The sequence below is a fragment of the Lissotriton vulgaris genome, chromosome 2_1 (assembly GCF_964263255.1).
Source record: "Lissotriton vulgaris chromosome 2_1, aLisVul1.2, whole genome shotgun sequence".
Classification (NCBI taxonomy): Eukaryota; Metazoa; Chordata; class Amphibia; order Caudata; family Salamandridae; genus Lissotriton; species Lissotriton vulgaris.
This window is the reverse complement of record NC_141687.1, coordinates 1,922,005,427-1,922,029,773: the sequence shown is the minus strand read 5'-3', so window position 1 is coordinate 1,922,029,773 and position 24,347 is coordinate 1,922,005,427. Positions and strand designations below refer to the sequence as shown.

At 43.0% G+C, this 24,347-nt stretch overlaps 1 protein-coding gene across 2 annotated transcripts in view; it reads right to left on the bottom strand.

Annotated features, from left to right (window-relative positions):
* Positions 1-24,347, bottom strand: part of AGBL1 (AGBL carboxypeptidase 1) — a 3,462,078-nt gene that overhangs the window by 3,413,399 nt on the left and 24,332 nt on the right. Inside the window, exon 1 of one of the 2 annotated variants that reach the window (XM_086958114.1) lies at positions 1,464-1,531. The exons of the other annotated variant lie outside the window; for it this stretch is intronic. The gene's annotated coding sequence lies outside the window, so the exon portion shown is untranslated. Of the gene's footprint in view, positions 1-1,463; positions 1,532-24,347 lie in introns of those variants that run through there. 2 annotated transcript variants of the gene reach the window in all.

Sequence of the window (24,347 nt, the reverse complement as noted above, 5' to 3'; positions counted from 1 at the left end):
GATCCCCACCGAGACCAGGAAGACCGTCACCCAGGCCCTCGTCACCAGCCGACTGGACTACGGCAACGCCCTCTACGCCGGTACCACCGCCAAGCTCCAGAAGAGACTCCAGCGGATCCAGAACGCCTCAGCCAGACTCATCCTCGACATCCCACGAACCAGCCACATCTCCGGACATCTGAGAGACCTTCACTGGCTCCCCGTCAACAAAAGAATCACCTTCCGCCTCCTCACCCACGCACACAAAGCCCTACACGACCAAGGCCCGAGCTACCTCAACAGCCGAGTCAACTTCTACGCTCCCAAACGCCACCTCCGATCAGCCAACCACGCCCTCGCCGCCGTCCCCCGCATCCGAAAAGCGACTACAGGAGGAAGGTCCTTCTCCTACCTGGCCGCCAAGACCTGGAACTCCCTCCCGACCGACCTGCGCCTGACCCAAGACCACCTCTCCTTCAGGAAGAAGCTGAAGACCTGGCTGTTCGAGCAGTAGCGGAACCTCCCCCCCCCCCCCCCCCAGCGCCTTGAGACCCTACGGGTATGTAGCGCGCTCTATAAGTGTCACTGATTGATTGACTGTGTCTGGCTACCAAGTAGCTGCCTTCGAGGCTCTTAATTATGTCTTTTGAGAATGGTTTTAAATGGCTCCCCTTAATTTGCCCATTACACCCTGAATGAAGTACATTCAGTTCCTTGACCATCATACCTCACGCTTCCCACCTCACAATTTCTGGTGTGCCTGAACACTTGATAAAGGATCCTCCCACTTGAAAATTGAGTCAAGTGGTAGTAAGAGGGGAGGAAGGATTTTGCCGGCATTAATTGACTACATCAGACAGCAACATTTTTTTTAAAGGTTTTCTGGTTGCTATTACACCCTAGACTTGGCCCAGCAGCAAATGATAGGCCAGCCACGCAAAAGAAAAAATTACATAATAATTTGAGGTCAAGGACTGCCATCCCTTACCGCTCAGAGCCCAATGATAGAAGATGTAATACAGGGTAAAATGGAGCTATTCCCTTTGATATTTTTGGATCCTCATTCTATTCAACATGCCCCACAACATCTAGATTAACAATGAACAACGATTGTAAAAATGAGTAAAGCGCCTTGCTGGTAACATACAAATATCTCCTTCCTTATTGAAAATAGATCTTTACAAATAAATTCTATGGCCCACAATGTTAAAAGACTAAAAATGCCATCAATATAAGTAATATAGCTTCCTGTCAGAAAAGAAAATACTTTCAGTTTCAAATGCATATGAATATCTCTCTAGATGACCAATTATAATTCATAAACATTTTTTCATTATACACCTGATGAATATCTATAGGCATCAATATTTCAATGTACAAAATGCAAAGGCCTACCTCGTCAGCTAGATGCTAGATTAACAATAGTAAGATTAAACAACATACTGCAGCTCCAAGATACTAAGTGCAGAATAATTTACTCCTACCTGCGTCCGAATTCAGCAGCAGCCAAGGCAGGCACTGGCAATGGCCCGAATGTATGCACCGATCTTGGAGGGTGTCGCAACAGAGCACTCACAGTTGATGTTCGCTATTACAAAATGAGGTTTTGAAATTGTGGCTCATGTTCCAGTTGGTTGGTGCCACTGGCCTTCGAGCAAAGTAGATGTCTGAGTGGATGGTGAACATTAAACAAAGGAATGGAATTAGCAAGATAAAACTCTTTCCCGATTTCTTGTGCACAGAATTAGGGAGAGAAGAGGGGAGATAAAATGATGCAATGGAATACTGCTAGCTACAGCCCATTTTCGTTTTGGGTCAAAATATAGGTCCAATACATTATTGTAGACCCTTAGGAGCAAAAGACTAGAATATCCGGCGTTTACACAACGTGCATGACATACAGAGAAAGTGAGCCTCTGTTTGACTTGATGGTCACAGGTTCATATGCAACTAGGTCTACTGAGATTTTTGAGGTGGATAAAAGGAGTACCACTGAGTTGAAGGAACAATAAGGATCTGGTATCTAGTGCCAAAATACCCTTCTGAATGAAAGTGTGCTTTACAAAAAAAAAGACGTGATATTAAATATTTTATTCAGCAAAGCGCACAATTAAACACAACACGTGTTTTCAGATGATGCGAGGTAACAAAAGAGTTAATAGGCTTTCTCTTGGGCTGCCATTGGAAGTTGCACTCTTGGCCAACCACAGATTCTGGGCATTGAGCCAGGCAGGAAATAGACTTCCTGTGGATTGTAACCGGAGGTTGAGGCCACCTTCATGTAGAGATATGTATGTATACAGTTAGAACACAGTGAGCTGTGTAAAGAATTATAAAATGCCCAGGATCACACAATTAGGTCAAGTTAGGTAGCTGGCTTGTTTTCTCCATTTCTCATCTTCACAAGCAGATATATATAGAATGGCACTAGGTATATTGCGTTCTTGAAGGGTTTGCTTACTTAAATGGTGCAAGGAGAAGTACTATTTTGTATGTGTATCTAAAAGAAATAATGTGGATGTATATTATTGTTTTTCATTTCTAGGTTCTTGGACGGACTATTTTTGTAACAAATTAGATTGTAAGGGACTACAAAGGAGTAATAGGAACTTGCAATCACTCAGATTTTCGCTTGAGCAAATTGACACCTGCATATTTTCTAGGAGTACTATTTCTTGGCCTACTTCTGTAGTCTTGTGAATTCACAAAAGTTGTATATCTGCACAAAATCCAAGGACATGGGTGCACTTTATTTAATAATTGGGCCCCTAATTAGGTCTGGCGTTAACCATGACCTTTATGTTTAATAAAATGATGTCTCTCTCCCTCTCTCTTGGCTAGCTTAACTGTGAGTGACTTCATTGTGTTCTTTCACAAGGAGCATATCGACACACAGTTGTTTTATTCAGTGCCAGGAACTACTGTGAAATGTGTGATTTTTGAGACCAAAACCATTTTTGCTTTTGCCAATGTTTCTTATAATGGTGCAGGCCCAGCAGCTCCCACACCAATGAGGTTTCATAAAGATATTGCCAAACAAGTTGTGCATTGATAAAGCCAAAAGGCTCACCAACAATTTCAGACCTACTGGCTTTACCACTGCTTGTTTATTTTTATGCCGCAAAGAAATTTGCATCTAATTGGAGAGCATCCTGAGAGCAGTAAGCATAGCCTCACATTGATAAATATTGAAAACGAGTGTACACATTTTTATACTCTAACCACTATCAGAAGTGCAGTCTGAGCTTACAACATTTACTTAGGGCGCTCACCCTAATAAAAAAGCCTTTGCACTAATGAACAATTAAATACAAGTTTGAACAGCATTAACACATGGACACAAATATTACCTTTATTGCAGACAATGCCTTTCCCTGATACATAATGTGATACTGTAAACTGGCAGCCAAAGGGTTTGAGCTGTAGGGGCTTGGGCCTACTTGCCCCAAGGACAAAATACACATGAAAAATTGTTGCCCTTGACCTGAAAAAAATATATATATGTCCTGGGCGTGGGTCTATAGGAATTCCACATCCCAGGGCACAGTTTGACATCTATGAGTGATTTGATTCCTAAAGGTGTTACTGTGACAGAGATTTCCAAATATGTTTGCTGTTGGAACAAGCTATATTACGATGTTTTAATTCTTCTTTTGTTTTTGGGAGATAATGGATTTCTTTTTAAAGTGTCATACAGGGATGGCAATATAACTTTTAGGCTCTTTCCTTCATTTGGAGTTCCAATCTTACCTCAGCTGGCAAACATACAGCATGCATCATTGATAGCACAAATATTGTAAGGCCTGTTGCTATTAAAGAGAGTTTCAATTGTAGAATGTGCAGCGCGCACCTCCTCCACGGACTATGTATTATGAGGTCAAGAATTTATTGATATAGAGGTAAAAAAAAATGGAATCGCAGTAACTGGTTGCAAGTACACAATGGTTCAAATTGTTTCTACTCCACATGATATCATGATATAAAGATAGAGGATGATGATATGTACTATGTCCCTAAGTATATCATTGGAAAGGGGTGGAAGAAAAGGAAGAATGGGAAAAGGGGAGGATGAAGACAAACAGAAGAGGGAATATGGATAGGCCCAAATGGAAAGATATGTTTACCAACAATAATGCTTGCTCCCATTGCCCGTCTTTGTCATGGTTTATCACTTGGCCTCTGGATACTATCTTCCAAGAACCCTTACATTCTCTTCAAGTGCTAGTGACTGGTTTCCTTGATCCATGGTTCACATGCAAAGAAAGCAGTGACCCTGCCGCAACAAGAAAACCTCCAGAGCCTTCCCCTGCTTCACATCCTGGACAGCCTCATTACAAGGTGCGTCCCATGAAAAGTACCAAGTGGGAAGGGTATCCCATGCTCATCCTGATGGGTTGCTCATGCTGCACAGCAGAGAAAGGAAGAGTGTAAGCATACCCCAACGATACATCACCTAAAGATGCTGGAACTTCAAATGCCCCAACCCCTCAGTCTACAAGTTGTGACAATGAGACATCTTTACTTCCTTCATCACTTTGTTTTCTTTTATTTTTAAAGTGCTGAAGTAATAGAAGTGCTTGAAAACCTCTCAATTTACTTGAAGACAGGCACCAACGGTTACTTTTTTTCTGTTTACAGAAATGATCACTGAAGCTTTGCATAATTTTTCAGCAAAATTTTGAAAAGCAGAAGATAAGACATTCTTTCAACTAGTCACACTAACCACATGTACCAATGATTGGAACAATGCCTTAAGACTTTCAGAACAATGTGAAAAAATGACAATGGGTGCTACTAGCAGTATTGACCCCCATTACTACCATTATAATGACTACGCTCGTTATAAGTGTATTATGACCACAGTGCTATACCTGGGATATTGCTTAAATTACACAGAGATATTGCACCAAATCGAATAAATAGCCATTGATAAAGATGGGACAAGGGAACAGTGGACAGGGCAGGATGTTATGTTTGCACACACTGGCCTACAGACACAGAAAACAGTATGTGTTACAATGTCATACTTACCTCTAAATATGTGGGCTGTGTCCTAATGAGCGATATGCTCTTCAGCCAGCACACCATGTCCTTGGCAGTTGCACCTCCTGCACCTCCTGAGAATAGCAGAATTAGCACGGGGAGAGCAAGGATAGAACAGGGAATGTAATTAACTTAGCACTTATAGAAGTTGTGGAAGTAACAACAATAGGACTAAATGTAAGAGTTTTTGTTCAATAAAATGAACAAGAGGAGGGAAATGTAGCGGGCCAATTCTGCCAACACCTGAGGCATGAGACCCTGATAACCCCACCAGCTAGCATAAAAGGAATTTGTTAGGTTGACCAAACTGTCCCAGCTGTACTCCTTCTATGAATAGGCCCCAAAGTGTCTCTCTCACACAATTTCGTCAGCAAGGCCCAGCTCCCCCGGTAGGCACCCCTCCCTCGATCCGCACTTCTTCTCTTACACCCACGTAGATACCGCAAGAATAGGGAACTTCCCGAGCTAAACGAGAAATTGCGCAATACCTGATGGCTGGGGCCACTTGCCATGTTTCATATTATTGTATCTGTTGCTAGCTTTAATGTAACTAAGACATTCAACTAATATCTTCCTAAATGTTCCGCTTTCTTATAAAAGTTTCCATGAAGTGACGCAAATCCTGGTCAATAGATGTTCAATTTCATTATGATTCATGGTCAAACATCCTGTGACCTTTTGAGAAACTTTCTGTAGCATGGGTGGCACTTCTGTTTTCCTAAATATTTCCCAGAAGTGACCAAAATGCATCATGTCCTATAGGTCAAAAACACCTGATAATGTCATCATTTTGTGGTCAATGGTTCATTATTAAAAGAGTATAAAGATCTGATCCTCAGTCCATTCGATGGACTACCCTGCTGCAGTGACCCCTTGGGTCACTGACCCCTTTGTGGTCTCCCCCAGCCCTCTATCTAAGCATCTTTGGCTGAAGCTCTAATTGCTTCTGGTACTTTAAAATGGTATCTTCCTCTCTCCTCTGCATTGCCATTATTCTAAAACATTATTGCAATTGCAAAGCAATAATGGTTGTTCCTCCTAACTTAACATGTGCATTCCTAGCATTGCAGTCAAGTGTAGTTTGCATTTTGAAAGTATTTCCATTGATTTAAAATATATTTGCATGGCGAGAGTTTGTTCTTCACTCCAGAAATGTGTCTTTAAATGCCATGACTTTGCTAAGACTCCTAGGCTCATTATTGAATCTTAAAAGGGTTCTTCTTTCATAAAAATCAGAAAGCTAATTTTTCTCTATTGTCTATTTTGTCATAAATTTGCAGAAGCACCCCTTCAGATTAAGCTGCCTTGGTTCAGTGCCTCAGGACAATGACATTTCACCCTTTCATTGCATTTAAATGCACCTTAGGAATTGTAATTCTTGGATGGCTAATTTTCTCATTTAAGGTTTTGCCTTCTAGGCACTAGAGCGTTACAAATATGTATTTTTGCGTTGCTATTTCTGACTGATTGCTATTGTACATTTAAATAGTCCTTCTAACTAACGAATTGATGAATATATTCTCTGCTGTGTTAATGATTTGATGAATAAAAGTGCAACTTCGACGTAAGACCTTTGTTTCACATCTGTGTTCATTACTTTTTGACAGACAGTGTTTCGGTGGCCTGTGACCAACACAGGAGGGTCTAATTCATCCCTCAACAATCTAGGCGTCTTTCTACCCCATACATATGAAAGCAATGCCGATTGGAGCGTTGCAAACATCGCCACATTCAACCTAATTGGTACATTGATAAAGAAATAGAGCAATTTGGAGAGAAAGGCCATTTTTAGAACTGCTATCCTATCTGCGAGGGAGAGGGGAAGGCACGCCCATCGCTCAAGTTAACAACAAGGAGCTTAGAGGGAAAAATGGTCATAGGTCGCCCTCCACTCAATTATGTATTCACAAAACAAGACCTAGACCAAACAGGCATCAAACACTAAATCAATTAATGGTGTACCATCATATGCAAAGCATTTGCAAATAACTCCTCTCTTTTCATTGCTGAGGTAGGAGGTACATCCAAGTTATGCCATAATTAAAAAACATATGCCCAATCCCGTGAAAACATAAAACCAGTTGTGAGACAACAAATAACACAAACCTACGTGCCCAATTCAGGTGGAAAGATAGGTGTCCACAAAACAAACACAACACTGCATTCCCTCACAAACACTGTTTTGTTTGTTTTGTGGACACCTATCTTTCTTTTGAGCTTGATGGTGCCAATGATGAGATCAGGGCAATCCTGGTGAGTACCTGCCAGGTTCCCGTTGGTGGTTCGCCCGTGGGGCGCCATCTCGCTCACACACACTTTTTTCTATCTACCTGAATTGGGCATGTAGGTGTGTGTTATTTGTTGTCTCACAACTGGTTTTATGTTTTCAAGGGATTGGGCACATGTTTTTTAATTATGGCATAACTTGGATGTACCTCCTACCTCAGCAATTAAAAGAGAGGAGTTATTTGCAAATGATTTGCATATGATGGTACACCATTAATTGATTTAGTGTTTGATGCCTGTTTGGTCTAGGTCTTGTTTTGTGAATACGCCCATCGCTCAGCCAGTTCAATGATACGTGTAACGGCACGTTCATAGTTTGCCGATATTACCTTATCTGGATCTCTATGCAACCATACCCCCAAATATTTTACCGGATCTGACATCCAGGTTAGTGGGAAATCCAGCTCTAACACCCTCATACCGGCCGTCAGCGGAAACCCCACTGACAGCCCAATTGATCCCAAGGCCCGAATACCGCTCAAATTTGAAATATTCCTGGATCAATTCAGGCAGATATGTGGCGGGATCGGGTACAAAGTAACATATCGTCTGCATACAGTGAGACCAAAAGTGGTCTCTGCCAGAAACGTAATGCAGCTGCTGCATGCTTCTGACAGAGCTTGCAGGTTAATGGTTCCAATGCGAGCGAAAAGAGCATCAGCCACAGGGGGAAGCCTCTTCCTATAGGACACACCGAAGACACCCATCCGTTAACTCGCACCCGGGCAACCGGTTCCTCATTAAGCACTCTAATCCATTTAATAAAAAACGGAGGAAGGCCCATTCTAGCCAACACCGTGAACATATAGTCTTATTGAAGGGAGTCAAATGCTTATGCTGCGTCAAGCAGCACAGCGACTGCTTGGAAATCCGAATCAAAGTAGTGTAAGGTGGAGAAGACAGTGTGCTAATTATGGGTCGTAGAGCGCGCAGACACAAATCCTGACTGGTCGGGTAAGACCTGAGAGAGATCAGCGGCTGGAGCCTAGTGGCAATAATTTAGCCAAGATCTTTGCTTTCCGATATATAATGATCGAGAGAGGCCTGTAGGACTCACACATGTTGGGGGACTTGTCTGGTTTAAGCAAAGTCACCAGCAAAGCCTCTTTAAGAGAAGGCGGAAGCCGTCCCTTCTCATAAGCCTCCGCATAGACGTCAAGAAGCTTGGGGCAAGATTCAGTTAACACAGCGTACAGCATAATAGAGTATGTTGTCTCAAGGATACGCAAGCGCCCACCTGGAGCTCAAACACTAATGAGGCATATAGCATCATGGTCAGAGTACAATCCTGAGTTGATGAGCGAGGTAACTAGGCATATATATCAACACAGAAACAACATGTATAGCATTTAATCTTCCTCTACATGTGGCGTGCCAGATCTGCGCCGCCTACGTTTAAGCTGCTTCGCATGTTCTAGGGCTGCTTTAGAGTTGGAGAAAATGTTTGAGTTCCCCTCTGGGCCTATGCACAATCCTGCAAGATACAGCATTGAATAGGGGACCCCCTCGGATTGCAAAAAAGTTTTTACTGCGTTAAATTCTCGTCTAGCGGACGGCACAGCCACAGTGAAATCGGGACAAAAAACAAAGTGTTGCCATAGTGTTTAATAGTCCCTTTATCCCGAGCCAAACGTAGAATAGTGTCCCGGTCTCTGTAGTTTAATAGCCTAGCTATTATGGGACGAGGAGGGGCGCCTGGTACAGATCTAACTTAACTTCAATCTTTATTTTTCTCATTAAAAAGATATGTATTACCATTGTTGCAGGGGGGGTGGCTGTGACTAAGGAGAAGCAAAGCCTTGAGTGAGTCACTGTGCCCTCATGGCCGTAGCTTAGTGCACTCAGCACTCTTTAGCCATTTTAGGTAAGATTGTTCATCATCTGAAATTGGATAGTTAGAGGCAGCTGTTAAATTTAATTAATAGACGCAGCTCTCTTTTGGCGGACAGCATATGTTGTACAATATTCTTTTCCATAAGCGTAACACAATACTAAGCTAGAAATCATGCTTTAAAGCTGCTCTCAGTCTAATCATGAAACACAACGCACAGAAGATACCTCTCCTCACTGTATCAAATTTAAAATACTTTTAATGCACGTTCTAAGCAGAGGCCATTTCAAATACTGAAAAGAAGGTATTTAACCTAGTTCAGCACATTATGGTGACAGTAGCCAATATAGTAAAAGAGTTGCTTATATGCAGGGTCACTGGAATAATGCGATTGCGTGGCCGCTGCAATTTTCACACAGTTATACATTAGCCACATAATTCATCATCTGCTGCATAATCTGCAGATATTTTTAAAAATAATGTTTTATCCTGAGCTCAACTGGTTCAGAAGTTACAAAAAATGCAGCAACATGTGTTGCTGCGCAATGGGAGGTCGTTTAGAAAGATTCACTTGTTGCTTATTGCTAATATGTGGGTGTTAAAACTAGGTGCAACCAATGCCCAGACAGTGTTATAACAAGGGTACAAGCAGTGGCAAAGACAAATAGGTCTTGCCTATACCAGAGCTGTTGGCTTTGCCAATATGTTTTACAGCAGAGTGGTTGCTGTTCAGCATGGCTAAAAATGAGTGGTATAAAGAGAGTGGTGTAAAGTGGAGAGTCGTAAAGCATAGTAGAGTAGAGTGCTATTGAGTGTCATAGGATAGCGTGGAGTGGTGTACAGTAGAGTTGATTGTTATGGAAAGGAGTGAAGCAGAGTGTCATGGAGCAAGTAGAGTGTCGTATAGTGGAAGGGGGTAGAGTTGAGTGGCATAGAGTGAAGTACAGTGTCAGTGTTGAGCAGAGTGTTGTAGAGTGGTGTGGCATAGAATGTCGTGGAGTGGTGTAGAGCAGATTGGAGGGGCATAAATGGTGTTGTGTAGAGTGTTGTAAAGTAGAGTGGCGTTAAACAGAGTAGGGTTGCATGAAGTGACGTAGAGTAGGTGGAGTAGTGTGTCAGAATAGAATGGAGTAAAGTAGCATGGAGTGGCATAGAGCGTCGGAGAGTGGAGTAGTGATGTAGAATGGCATAGAGTGGAGTAGGTTGCTGTGGAGTGGAATGGCTAAGAGTGGAGTAGAGGGTCAGTGCAGCAGTGTTATCTCATCGAGTGTAGTATGGTCAAGTCGAGTAGAGTGCCTAGAGTGAAGTGGAGTAATGTACAGTGATGCAGAGTAGATTGGCATAGGGTGCGGTGGCATAGAATGTATTGGCTTTGTGTAAAGTGGTGTAGAGTGCATTGACATAGAGTGCAGTAACATAGAGTAGTGTAGAGTTCTGTGGTATAGAGTGGAGCAGTGCAGAGTAGATTGCAGTGGCATAGAGTGGAACAGCGTAGAGTGGCATTGAGAGGAGAGACATAGAGTGCGGAGGCATAGAGTGCGAAGGCGTAGAGTGCAGTCATGCAGTGCTGTAGAGTGCGGTCATGCAGTGTTGTAGAGTATAGCCATGCAGTGTCGTAGAGTGCATTGGCATAAAGTAGAGTGGTGCAGTGGCTTGGAGTGCATTGCCATAAAGTGAAGTGGCATAGAGTGCAGCAGTGTGGAGTAGAATAAAGTGGAGTAGTGTAGATTGGAGTGGCACAGAGTGGAGTAGAGTGGCATATTGTGGCATAGTGTGACATAAAGTGAAGTGGCGTAGAATAGTGGTGATGGATAGAGTGCAGTGGCATAGTGTCATACAGAACAGTGGCATAGAGCGGCATAGAGTAGACTGGCACATCGTTGATTGCAGTGGCGTAGAGTGCAATGGTATAGAGTAGCTTGTTTCAGAGTAGATGGCACTTGTGAAGAGTGCATTTGGGTAGAGTGCAATGTTGCAGAGTGGAGTGGTGCAGAATGGAGTATCCTAGGCTGTAGTGGTGTACAGTGTAGTGGCAAAGAGTGCAATGGTGCATAGTAGAGTGGGACAAAACCTTTTCTGAGGCAAGGGGTGGCAAAGGAGGTGCCAGGAGTAGCAGGGAGCAAGCTAGAGGTCCCAGATGCCACCCCTGACTACTCCCAATTGGCATCCCTGGGTTTGTGCTCTCCTTTACTCCTATGAGTAGCATAGATGATGGTAATTTTCACGTTTGTCACTGACATCCCAGGAGATGCACATTGGTAAATAGCACACTCTCCTGAATGATCTTTTGGCTGGTGAGTCCTCACACAATAAAGCAGATTCAAATTTCTAGTGCTTTTCTCCATCAGTCAGAAGGAACAGCTTCTCTGAGGTTTGGTGAGATTAGTTTGACAATCTCACCAAACCTCCAGGAGCTGTTCATTGTTTCTGAGACAGATATTGTGGGCCAGATGTACAATCTTTTTTACTAGTCACAAACAGAGGATCAGGCAATTTTCGACCGATAAAATGGCTTGTGGCATGTACAAATGCTATTTTGTGAGTCAGTAATATGAAGGGGCGTGCAAAGGGCATCCCTTCCTAATACCGAGTCGCAGGGACATGAATGAATGTTTTGCGACTGGAATGCTTCACAAAACATTCATACTTTACTAACCCCATGAAGGAGATGGTAAACCATTTGCGAATGTGAAGGAGTCCCCAAGGACCACTTTTCCTTTGTGAATGTGAGTGCTCACATCTTTTATTTTCCTTATTTAAATGATTCTGTTGGAATGGGTAAATACAATGTCAGTGAATGCAATGATATGTGTAGGCCCAACAACGTCAATACCAATAAGTACAGTGTCAAAATGTGCAATAACCTGTGCCTGCATACCAAGTCAATACCCATAAATGCAATGTCAATATATGCCCTAATCTATGGTCTCACAACAGTGTCAATACTGGCAGTAAAGATGTCAATGTATGCCTTAATTTGAAAGGTTTTAAATAGCGCTGGCTAGACCCGGAGGTAACAGAGCGCTTTACATAAGTATGAGACCATAGTTGCAGGTTACATCGTTACAAAGGTTACGCAGTTATTAGAGCCTAGCTACATAGTAACATGTTCAGTCGAGACAAACAATACAGGCATATGTATAACGGAAAAAGCAGGCAAGGGGAGCGATTCTGGGTAGAGGGAGTAGGAGTAGGGGAAGTAGACAGCGAATGAAGGAGGGAAAGAGGAGGGGGAGGGGGAGAGACACAGCAAGAAAGAATAGGGGGAGTGTGACGGGGGGCACAAACCGGTAGACGAGCAAAAGCTGCGTCCAAAGTCCAATATGCTGTGATCCCAGGGGAAGTGGTATCATTCTCTCAACTCAGATGTGAGAGGCTCCCTTTACACAGTGGACTCCAAGGCCTACCTATTGGATCCTTCCCCAAAAAGGGAAGAGGGAGTGCTTTGGCCAGGGGTGCCATACCATGCCTCAACTCTGAGTGGCTCTCTTGGTGCTGTGGACTCTCTCAGAGGGATCACTGAAACTCCAGCGTATAAGTAGTTGTATATTTCCCCAACAAGGGGAGAAGGAGTGCTTAGTTAGAGGGCACAAGGGACAGGGGGCTAGGCGGCATAGCAGGCAAGGGGAGAGATTAAGGGGAGAGGGGATAGGAGCAGGGGAAGTAGACAAAGAATGAAAGAGGGAAATCAGTAAGGGAGGGTGAGAGAGAGCATGAAAAGAGGGGGGAGGGTGAAGGGGGCACAAACCGGTAAACCGGTAAAAACCTCTTCCAAGGTCCGGTAAGCTGTGATCCCAGGGGAAGTGGTTTCATTCCCACATCTCCGCTGCGTGAGGCTCCTTTACGCGGTTGACTCAAACAGAGAGGTCTCTAAGACTACAAGGTCTACCTACTGAATCCTTCCCTAACAAGGGGAGAGGGAGTGCTTTGGTAAGGTGCGCCATACCATGCTCAGCTGTGTGTGGTTCCCTTGACGCTGTGGACTCTGACAGAGGGTTCACTGAGACTCCAGAGTAAGAATAATGGATCTTTCCTCAACAAGGGGAGAAGGAGTGCTTAGTCAAAGGGCAACGAGGGACAGGGGGCTAGGAGGAGGGTCGGAACAGGCAGGTCAACAGATGGAGAACACACGGCAAAAGAAACTCGCATTAATTACAGAAAGATAACACATTCAATACCAGGGTAAAATAGCGATTCTGAAAAAGAAAGGATCCACGAAAGGCAAGGGTCAGAGAGGACAACGGGAGGGGGTCAGCGAGTTGAAGAGTCCCACAAGGAAGAGATACGGATAGCAGAAAATAAATGTGTATGTTGTAGTTACTCGCAAGAGAAATGCAAACGGAAAAAGCTCAGAATCACAAAATGTTGATATCAAGTACAAAGAACTACCACATATGCTAGTGGTTAGAGGGCGGTTTGTATCGTTGAGAACATGGCCTGCACTTCGCTATTAGAAACTCCGCTCTGAGTCGCTGCAGCCTGCTGCGTATTCTGTTGTTCGTCCGGACTATTCTCCCCCGCTTTTTTGGATTGTTCAAAGGTAAGCTTAGATTGGTTCTTGTCCGGTTTGCCCATGCTTGGCCTGGGGGGGTCGCCCAACTCCTACCTGCTGATCTAGTCTGATTTGAGGGGTGGTGGACAAGCCTTAGCCTCATGTCCTTATGTGCTAGAGGTTGCCGACCAGGCTGTGGGTGCAAGCATATATGTGGCAAATTCCTTGTGGGGTAGCGCAGATGCTCTTTGGCTAATTTATCTGCTGATGTGGGTGTCCGTCTCTCGCTCTTTATCCGGTCCCAGCAGCAGTGCTAGTAATCCCACTGCAGGTAGATGCCACAGGCTTTGTGGTGATGTCGCTGTGCAGCCCTTTATTAAAGTGGAAAGTTCTCTGTACGTTTGTGGCTGATGTGGCACACAGACTGTTTTTTCCCTGTTCTGCGTCCTCTCTTTTGGTATCCAAGCTGTGTTCCTACTGTGGCGCAGTTCTTAATCTCATAGGTACGTCGCATTTAGGACTTGTACAATCTAGCCCCTATCTGTCCCAGCTACTGCATTGCCTCTTTCCCCCAACAACAGTGGGGCTCATCGATCTCTCTGGTTCCCCTCGGGGTGTGCGCTATGTTATAGCAATGTCCCAGCGTTGGGTTAAGGAGCCGCAAAGTTTTATGTAGTGTTCCCCTTGCTCGGTAGTAGCGCAGTCCGCCGCCCTGGTTGCCTTATCCCTACATATGCTGCAGTTATTTAGTCTAGCGTGGGGCCCTCCACGCTCTCTGCTGGGCACTCCCGCAGAACCTCACAGCGTCGCACTCACGTCTAGCAATTGAAGCACTAGATCCCATTTTTCAGCATTGGTCAAATGAACACACAAAGTTGAGAATGTCGATAGAACGGGTAGTAGTGACTGCCATAATATTTTCTGGAGTTCCAACAAACTTGTGTCATTGCTGTCGGATTTACCCATCAACTACGAGTTAGAGATAAGTGGTCAGACAGGTCATGAGACGTGCACCCACGCCTATTGAGTGACAGGTCACAGGTGGGGTATCTCTTAACCCAAAGATAAATGCGTACCCAGGGCAAACTCTGATCGATCCCCCAGATAGATAGTTGCACCATAAGCAAGTTAGAGGAAATTAGTCCCAATAAAACACTGATGCCAAGCTTGTTAATTTATAACTGAGGTGCTTTTCAGAAATGCAGAAATTACTTCATTGTAACTCATGAGATGTATAAAATGTCAGCCAAATCTTTGTACACTGAGAGACTTTCCTCAGACACATTGAGACTCTCCTGGCCACTGCCTTTAATTTAATCAACTAGCTCCTGTGTTGCCAAATGCTGCTAGTCTTTCTTTTAATTTCTTTAAGGTAAATTCATATCCAAGCAACACATCCAATTTTCCTTTAAGGAAAACGGGCTGTATTAAAAATAAATGGCCTTATTTAAAAAGCAATCACAGACATGGTCTGCTGACCCCAGCAAGCCATCATGCTTGTGAGTGCAGGCCATTCCCATTGAGTCGCAAATTGCTGTCTGCTTCATGAATATTGATGAGGCAGGTCATTTGCAGCCACATTGGGAATTGATAAATGTGTCTGAGATGGATCCATGGGTGCTATAGATCTGACAGGCTGTACGAGCACCCAAACAAAAAAGTTGACACTATCCCAGAGCCTTATACTCATATACTCACCTGTGTGGCCCATTGAATGGTGTGATTGGTTACCGCTGTGCAATGAAAAAGGGGCATTGAAATCCCTCCATAAGCTAAAACTTGAAAACATGGGAGACTTCGTTCATGGTAGAGTGGTGAAGATCTGGGAGCAGATACAAGAGCAGGCTACGCACCCACCACCACTAGATGCTTACCATTTCCATAGAGGTCGATGGGCGTTTTGCGCGGTACTGGGGGGTGGCATGGCAGAGCCTCAGGTGATGAGAGCACTAACATATTTGGTGACTGCCAACTCCCCTGAGAATGGCATTACTATACTATGCACACTAGGCAGAGTCAGGTAAACTCCCACCATGCACAAATCAAAAGTGGACTTGCAGGAAGAGCTAGGAAGCGTGATCTCGGAAACACAATGGGCAATTTGCTTCGCGAACATCAGGTCCATATCACAAAATGGACGCCATTGGCTTACACATTAAAAATATCTCCACAGAACGTACTGCACCCTTCCTGTCTACTAAAATATGGGCTGACAAATGACAATATGTGTCCAAGATGTAGGTCTGTAGGCGCGAGTTTCAAGCACCTGACCTTGGAGTGCCCTGGTGTGCAAGAGTTTCGGAGGAAGGTATATTTAGCACTAACACAAATGCTGGAGCTTCCTATCCCGGTGACACCTCTTCTTGCACTCTTGGGTTATGACAGGGACATTGAGAAAGAGGAACGCAAGCTGGTGGCCTTATGAATACTACTAGTGAATAGCTATGCGCTGGAAGTGTGACCCTCTCCCCAAGCTATCAGAATGGTGTGCAGACTTGGCCTTTTGCTCCACACCCTCAGAAAAACTACACTGCCCTAACTACTAAAAGATGTAGACCCAATGACATATGGGGGCTGTACAGGTCTTACATAGCACATGGGATGGAGGTTTTATACGATATATAGGAACAGAAAACACGCGGTAATAAAGGAGATGATTTATATAAGTGCCTTTACCCCTCATGACAGCAAAATTCATGTAATATCAATGTACAAATGTGTAAACATAGCAATCTGGAGTTCTATGACAGTAATACCCAGCAATGGTACATGTGATTGTAATGTTATTGTTCTATAATTGCACTGTGATGCTTTCTGACTGCATGCTCTAAAAAACATATTAAAAAGAATTTAATAAAAAATAAAAATTGTGTCTGAGACACATTACTACATTTCATTTTGTGAGTCTCTCATTGTGAGTCATCGAAAAATCATAATTAGGGACTCGCAAAATGAAATAGTCGTACATCTGGCCTTATATCTATCTATCCAGAAATCAGGTGTTTGTAGTCATAATATATCCTACTTATATAGGAAATTTGCTAGTGAAACTATGGCCTGTAGATGGGTAGGAGGTTTCCCTGTACATGATGTGGTTTATTCTCTTGAATAATAAACTCTGGTGTTTGGGATCATAACCTACTGAACCAAATTTCTCATTTAGTGAGATGCCCTCATGGCCTGCTTTAATTCGTGAGTAGGATGATGTAGGAAAGTGGAATATTATTTGGTATGCCTGGGTGACCTTACCATGTTTTATTATCACAATACCGCAAATATGGTCCTTTTAATCACACTAAAAAATCCTTAGTTCAATCCTGGTAGAGTGGCAAAGAGCAGTCAGACTTTACTCCAGGAACAGATGTTAAACATTTCAAAGTACTAACATAGAAGATAAACCAAATTGATGCAATTCAAAATCCAACACCAATTTATAAAAATAGAGTGTATTTTTAATCTTATTTTAGAAACCAAAATTAACAGGATATCATATATAGAATTATAGAATTTTTAAGCAATATATTAAATTACTGCAATAAAATACATAGACAAAATAACATTGCCATCAATGGCAAAATACACTTGTGACAATAGGTCACTTGCAGGTCAAAATACTTTGAATCCTTCTAGGGGAAGGGTAATGTGGGCCCCAGACCCAGGCCACAACAGTCAGATCAATTTTACCTAGCATGTGAAGTCTGCTTGTCCTTGGTACTGAACGAGCCAGCGGGTGGTGCACTTACACAGTGCTGCAAGAAACAAAATGCAAAAACACAACAGGTACACAGCTGCTGACATCAGATGATGATTTCACGATGTTCTCTGTTGCTAGAGCATAGAGTGTGGAGATCGGTTACAGGACTGCTGCCCAATAACCCTTGGCAGGGGTAAGCACAGCAAAAAGCTTTGGGAACTTTTCACTGAGTCCAGGGGAGTAACTTAGCAACCTAATACTTTGGGGCAGGCAAGTCTACAATCCTACAATGGACTGGACTACCTAGATTTCATTGATGCCTCGAGGGGCCCAATGGTCGGCGATTCTTTAAATACGGTGAGCGTTTTTAAATGCAGTTTGCCGGGGAATAGTGCCACTAATCCAAGGGAGACTGAGGGTAATTCTGGTTTGCATGAGGTTCCCTCTCTTCTGGAGTGTTGAGTTTTGGCCAAGGACAAGGGATGTTGACTCAGTTCCAAGTCTGTTACCTCTGGGACAAACAATTCTTATTTTTCTTTGTGCTGGTGGGCAAAGTCCTAATGTCAATGACACAGATCTCCTTTAGGTAAGTTTTTCAAATCTGAGGTTTTGGTGTCAGGGGGATCCCTTACATCCTAGATTTAGGGGAGTTAGGGGTTTGGGAGCTAGTAGACAATGGGTAGCTAGTCCCTGCAGCAAGTCCACCCCTAAAGTGATTACATCCCATGGTGTAGATCACCTTTACTACTCAAAATCCACTATGCTTGCCCTCCTGAAGATGACAGAATCTAATTTTAGGTGTGCAGATCAGGATGTCCACCCTAGAGGTGTGGCCAGTGTACCCGGGGCTGTACTCTTCCTGAATAGCTAATTTCACTCCTTACCCATGTGAAAGCACACCTGGGGCTAGGACAGGGCTGTTTCCTATGCAAGGGAACAACCCAGATCTATATCAGAGAATGTGTAGCCACTGAAGCTTACTGCTTTGATATGACAATTCACTAGCCATCGAGGGAAGAGGGAGGTGTGACCTCCTTCCTGCCAAGCCTTTCTCTCTGACTTCTGGGAGTGATCACAGTGCCTGGAAGGAGGTTTGAATCTTGTCTTTGTGGCAGCACGCACAGGAAAGCGCGGGCTGCCGAGCCACAACTCAGTAAAGTTGGGGCGACCAAGGGATACCCTCTGAGGTGCTCTCTGGGAGCATGCCACATCACCCAGGGCATGGGAATCATGCAGAGGGTGAGAAGGCACTTTGTTTGATACCAAAAATGATTTATTTTAGTGGTACCATCATGGAACTACCAATCTCAAGGATATCAGGTTTGCAGCATATGTTATCCTATGGACCACTAACACATATAGGGCCAAAAACATCAAACTTTTTTTTCCTCGGAAACATTCCAATTCCCAGAACTGGCCCATTTGCGAGGGCAAAAATGCATTTTTTGATGCATCAAAGGCTTTCCCTTCGCAACTTCCGTAATTCCAATTTTGTGCGATTGCCTAAATTGCAAATGCATTTAGGAAATCACAATTTGCGACTCCCGAAATGCGATGCATCAAGCCTTTCCTAAATCCAAACTGTGCATTTAGGTAACGCTAATTACCATCAACTTCAAGTTGATGGTAATTTGAGCATTCTTCGAAAAATGCACAAAAGTGTAATTTTCAAAGTGAATTGTGGTGCACACACATAGCCTTAGGGCATGTGCTTGCACCCCATGTGCACACTTACCTTTTTGGGGAGGTGCATCAGGGGGGCCTTAGGACCCTCGCACCCTTGAAATTGCATACGCAATTTGCGATTAGCAATGTCGATTCTCCAATTAACATGCAGAGAGAATCTTGATTTCATTAAAGACAAAGGAGGCTGACATTATGCAATAACTTTTATTGCTGCGCAAGATATGCAGCCCTTTAAAGTGTAACAAATACATCATAAACAAAACATTCCATAGAACATAGTCAAGTGACATAGCAACCAGATAACTTCCTCTTAGAGCTTCGAAGGAGAGGATTGTAGTTTCAAAAATCTTCCATCACCAAATTGAAAGGATTATAAAGAAGCTGAATCTGAAAAAGGAGAAAAACAAAAGAAGCAATACTTGTCTTGGAAGGCATTAGATAAAATGCAAAGACATAATAATCAACATTCAAGGATATAGTCAATAAAACATCCACCAGGGAGTGGTGGGAGGGATAATGTCAGCCTCCTTTGTCTTTAATGAAATCAAGATTCTCTCTGCATGTTAATTGGAGAATCGACATTTCATTACAAGACCGGAGGCTACATTATGCAAGTTCAAAGCTTCTCAAAGCAACATTGCTTACATGTTCAACAGGTTTAAGGTAAAACTTAACAAAAGTTGAGGCATTAGACCAATCTGCTGCATTTAGGATATCAGAAAGGGAACCCCCACCCCAGAATACTTTGCTCGCCATAGCGCCACGAGAGGAGTGTGAGCCAAACTTGGATAAATCTATTCCAGCTTCAAACATAACAGTTCTTACCCACCTGGCAATCGTCGCGGAAGAGACCGCCTTATAAGGTTTGATAAAAGAAATCAACAATTGATTTTCATTACAAGGTCTAAAAACATTCATTTTCTGATCATAAGCTTTCACACAACTTACCACACACAGTTTTGGAGAATCTAAAAAATAAGGATAAAATATGTTCTCAGACATGGTCTTGGTTCTTTTCCATATCTCGAATAATACTCCATCAGGAGAATAAAATCTATTACATATTTCTAAAGCTTTAACATCAGATACTCTCCTGAAAGAGATTAAACAAAGTAAAGTAGCTAGTTTAATGGACAATTGTTTTCTTGTAAGGAAACAATTATCCGGCCAAGATGAAAAAAGGTCAAAAATAACATTAACGTTCCACAAGGAACTATATTTGGGTTTAGGAGGACGTTTGAGTCTTATACCTTTCATTACCCTACGAATCAAAGGATCAGTACCAATAGAAAAGTCGTTCAACAAGGAATGACCTGCAGAAATTGCCGACCTATAACAATTAACTGTTCTATAACAAAGGCCTGAATTAAAAAGATCCGCTAAAAAGTTAGCAACATCCACTACAGGTGCTTCCACGGGATCCAAATTCCGTTCCATGCACCAACTACACCATCTTTTCCAAGCACTGGTATATCTTTTCCTTGTTCCGGGAGCCCATGATTCATCCAAAAGGCTCTTAGCCTGTCCTGAAAGGCCTGAGTATCTTGTAGAACCCCTGAAATCTTCCAGGCAAGAAGGTTCATGTTTCCTTCTAAGAGAAGAGGATGAAAGTCTCCTTCTAGACCCAGGAGAAGATCCAAATTCCCTGGAATAAAACGAGGAACTTCCATGGCCAATTCCATCACACCTGGGAACCAAATTTGGGAATTCCAAAAGGGAGTAATTAGAACAACCCGGCATCGTACTGAACGAACTTTCAGAAGGACTCTTTGGATTAGAGCGAAAGGAGGGAAGGCATAACAACTGAGAGTGTTCCAAGGCTGAAGAAGAGCGTCTACTGCCAAGGCAAATGGGTCTGGTCTCCAACTGAAATAACGATCTATTTGAAACGTGAGTCTGCTGGCAAAGAGATCTATTTCGAAAGGACCCCATAAATCCTGAATCTTTTTGAAAATCCGAGGATTCAATTTCCAATCGCTTGCGTCCCTCAGGAACCTTGAATTCCAATCCGCCCTGGTATTTAGATGGCCCGGAAGGAATTCTGCCCTCAAAGTAATTTTCTGGTTCCAGCAGAAATACCAAATTTTCTTGGCTAAGTCTGCCAAAAGAGATGATTTCGCTCCTCCCAAACGGTTGATGTAGGAGACGGCAGTAAAATTGTCTAACTTGATCAAGACTACACTGTTCTTCAAGATTGATTTGAAACTCATAAGAGCATTCAGGCTCGCCATCATCTCTAAACAATTTATGTGTAAAGGTAGTTCCTCTTGGGACCATTTTCCACCTGTTTCTAAATTTCCTAATCTGGCACCCCAGCCAAAGTTGCTCGCCTCGGACTCCAGAATGTGGTCCGGCGTATTCCCGAATATGGCTTTTCCGTTCCAACTGTCTAGGTTGTTCCGCCACCAAAGAAGATCGTCTCGAGCTTCCGGAGACAAGGGAATGTGGTCTGAATACCAAAGACCCTTCTTCAGGCCCATGGACTTCAACCTCTGAAGGGCCCTGTAGTGAAGCGGACCCGGAGAGATTGCTTGGATGGATGATGATAAGAGACCCACTACTCTTGCTAATTCCCTCAAACTCACTGAATCTTTTGATAAAACATAGGAGACCTCCTTCTTTATTTTTGCCAATTTCTTCAAAGGAAGTTGGAGTTGGGCTAAAGACGTGTTCACTTGAAAACCTAGAAACTCCAGATTTTGCGAAGGAACCATGACAGATTTTTCTACATTGATAATGAAGCCTAAAGACTCCAAAAGATCCACAGTCCACTTCATATGGAGAAGGAGCTCGTCCTGACTTTGGGACACCAATAAGATATCGTCTAGATATATAATCAGACGAACTCCTCTTCTCCTCAGAGATGCCACAACAGGTGAAACACCAAGGAGCTGAAGAAAGGCCAAAAGGAAGACATCGAAATTGGTAGGTTATACCTTTCCAAACAAACCTCAGATATTTTTGCGATTCCGGATCCATAGGGACAGTAAAGTAAGCGTCTTTTAGGTCCAGCTTTATGAGCCAATCCCTCTCCTGGAGAATATCTCTCAAAAGATGGATACCTTCCATCTTGAAGTGTCTGTACACAAGGAAGGAGTTAAAAAATCTTAGGTTTATTACGGGACGCCAACCTTTGTCTTTTTTCTTCACAAGAAAAATTGTGCTTATAAAGCCGGGGCCAGTGTTGGACACAATAAAAATTGCCCCTTTTTCCAGCATTTGACGAATCTCCTCGTCTACTAGGGTTGATTGATCCTGATCTAAAACTAATTCCCTGGGGGGTGAGGTCTGGCGAGGAGTTGAAACAAAATCTATTTTGAGCCCTTTGACTGTTTCTAGAACCCATGCATCGTTTGTTATTGATAGCCAGTTCTGGCTGAAAGAAGCAAGTCTTCCCAATCATTGAGAAGGGAGGGAAGGCGTAACAGCCCTTCATCCCTTCCCAAGGTTGGAGAAAGGCATCTACTCCTGACGCGTCCGGGTCTGGCCTCCAGCTGAAGTATTTCTGAACTTGGTTCGTCAACCGGCTGGCAAATAAATCTAACAGGATTGGGCCCCAAACTTCTTGAATTAGATGAAAGAATCTGGGATTCAGCATCCAATCGCTGGAATCGTGAAGGAAACGTGAATTCCAGTCTGCTCTCAGATTCAAGGAACCGGGAATGAAATCTGCTCTGAGGGTGATTTTGTGCTCCCAACAGAAATACGGTACATTTCCAAATATAGCTTTTCCATTCCTAGCTTGGAGGTTGTTTAACCACCAACGCAGGTCTTCCCGAGCATCCTCCGAAAGGGGAAGGGAATCTTCGTACCAGAGACCCTTCCTCAAGCCTTGAGCTTTCAATCTCTGCAAGTCCCTGTAATGAAGTGGGCCCGGAGAAATTGCTTGTATAGAAGACGAAAGGAGACCCAAAACCCTCGCTAGGTCTTTCAGGCGGATAATATCTTTTGAAAGAACATAGGAGACGTGTTTCCTGATCTTGGTAACCTTCTGATGGGGAAGGATCAGGTTGGATAGAATAGTATTGACTTTGAAACCCAAGAATTCTATTTCTTGAGTTGGGGTTAAAATAGATTTTTCCAGATTTATGATAAAACCCAAGTCTCGAAGGAGGGTCATAGTGATATCTAAATGTTTTAAAATTTCTGTCTTGTCCTGAGACATGATGAGGATATCGTCTAAATAGATTATAAGACGAATCCCCCTTTCCCTTAGGTAACTGACCACCGGACGAAGAACCTTGGTGAAGCACCAAGGGGCAGAAGATGGGACCGAAATGAGGACCGGCTGGCAGATTGTCCCCTTCTGTCAGCCCTTAAAAAAGTGATCGAGTGCCGAAGACTCTACGCATATTTGACTGTGCCCTACTCTAAAGGCATTGAAAGTGGAGACATACTTCCCAAGTGTCTTAACGAAGTTATCTCCGAATAGAAGGTTTTTTTTTTTTTTTTTTTTTTTTTTTTACACTATGCGAGAAAACATGCGAGAAAACACAGGTGCCATCAAAATAAAGAGCAGCCTCCGCGATATTGAATGCGGCGGGCTGTTAAGGTAATAAACAAGTAAAGGGAAAGAACCAACCATAAATTGGAAGGTGTTGAGAATTAAGAAAATAAATTTACCGAAAAGGTTAAATATGAAACCATTAAAAAACGGATGTAAGAAACAGTAATAAATGGGTTACTTACCTAAATAGGGTAAAACCTGAAAATTCAATCGTTAAATCAAACATTAGCATACAAATATACTCATAAAAGGGAGGAAAGGAGTAAACAATACTTAACTCTCCATGAGCAGCGAATAAAAGAGGAAGTTATCTGGTTGCTATGTCACTTGACTATGTTCTATGGAATGTTTTGTTTATGATGTATTTGTTACACTTTAAAGGGCTGCATATCTTGAGCAGCAATAAAAGTTATTGCATAATGTAGCCTCCGGTCTTGTAATGAAATTTGGTAATCGCAATTTGTGAATGCATTCCCATTCATTCTTATGGGCCTATGGGCCCATAGGAATCAATGGAGTGACATTACCTAACAGAGATTCACAATTTGTGAATTGCTATTAGGTAATGTTTATTAATCGCAATTTATTTAGCGATTCCAACATGCATTAGGAATTGTGATTCCTAAATAGCAATTCCTTAAAAATCGCTATTTAGGAATCGCAATTCCTTATGTTGATGCATGAGGCCGATTATAGTTGTTTTGAATGAGAAATGCCACTATAGGAACATCGAGGCTTCCACGTACATGTGCATACCTTAAATGTAATGCACCCTGCCTCCTGGGCTGAGGAGACCTTTCTTAGGGATGCTTTACATACATTAAAGGCA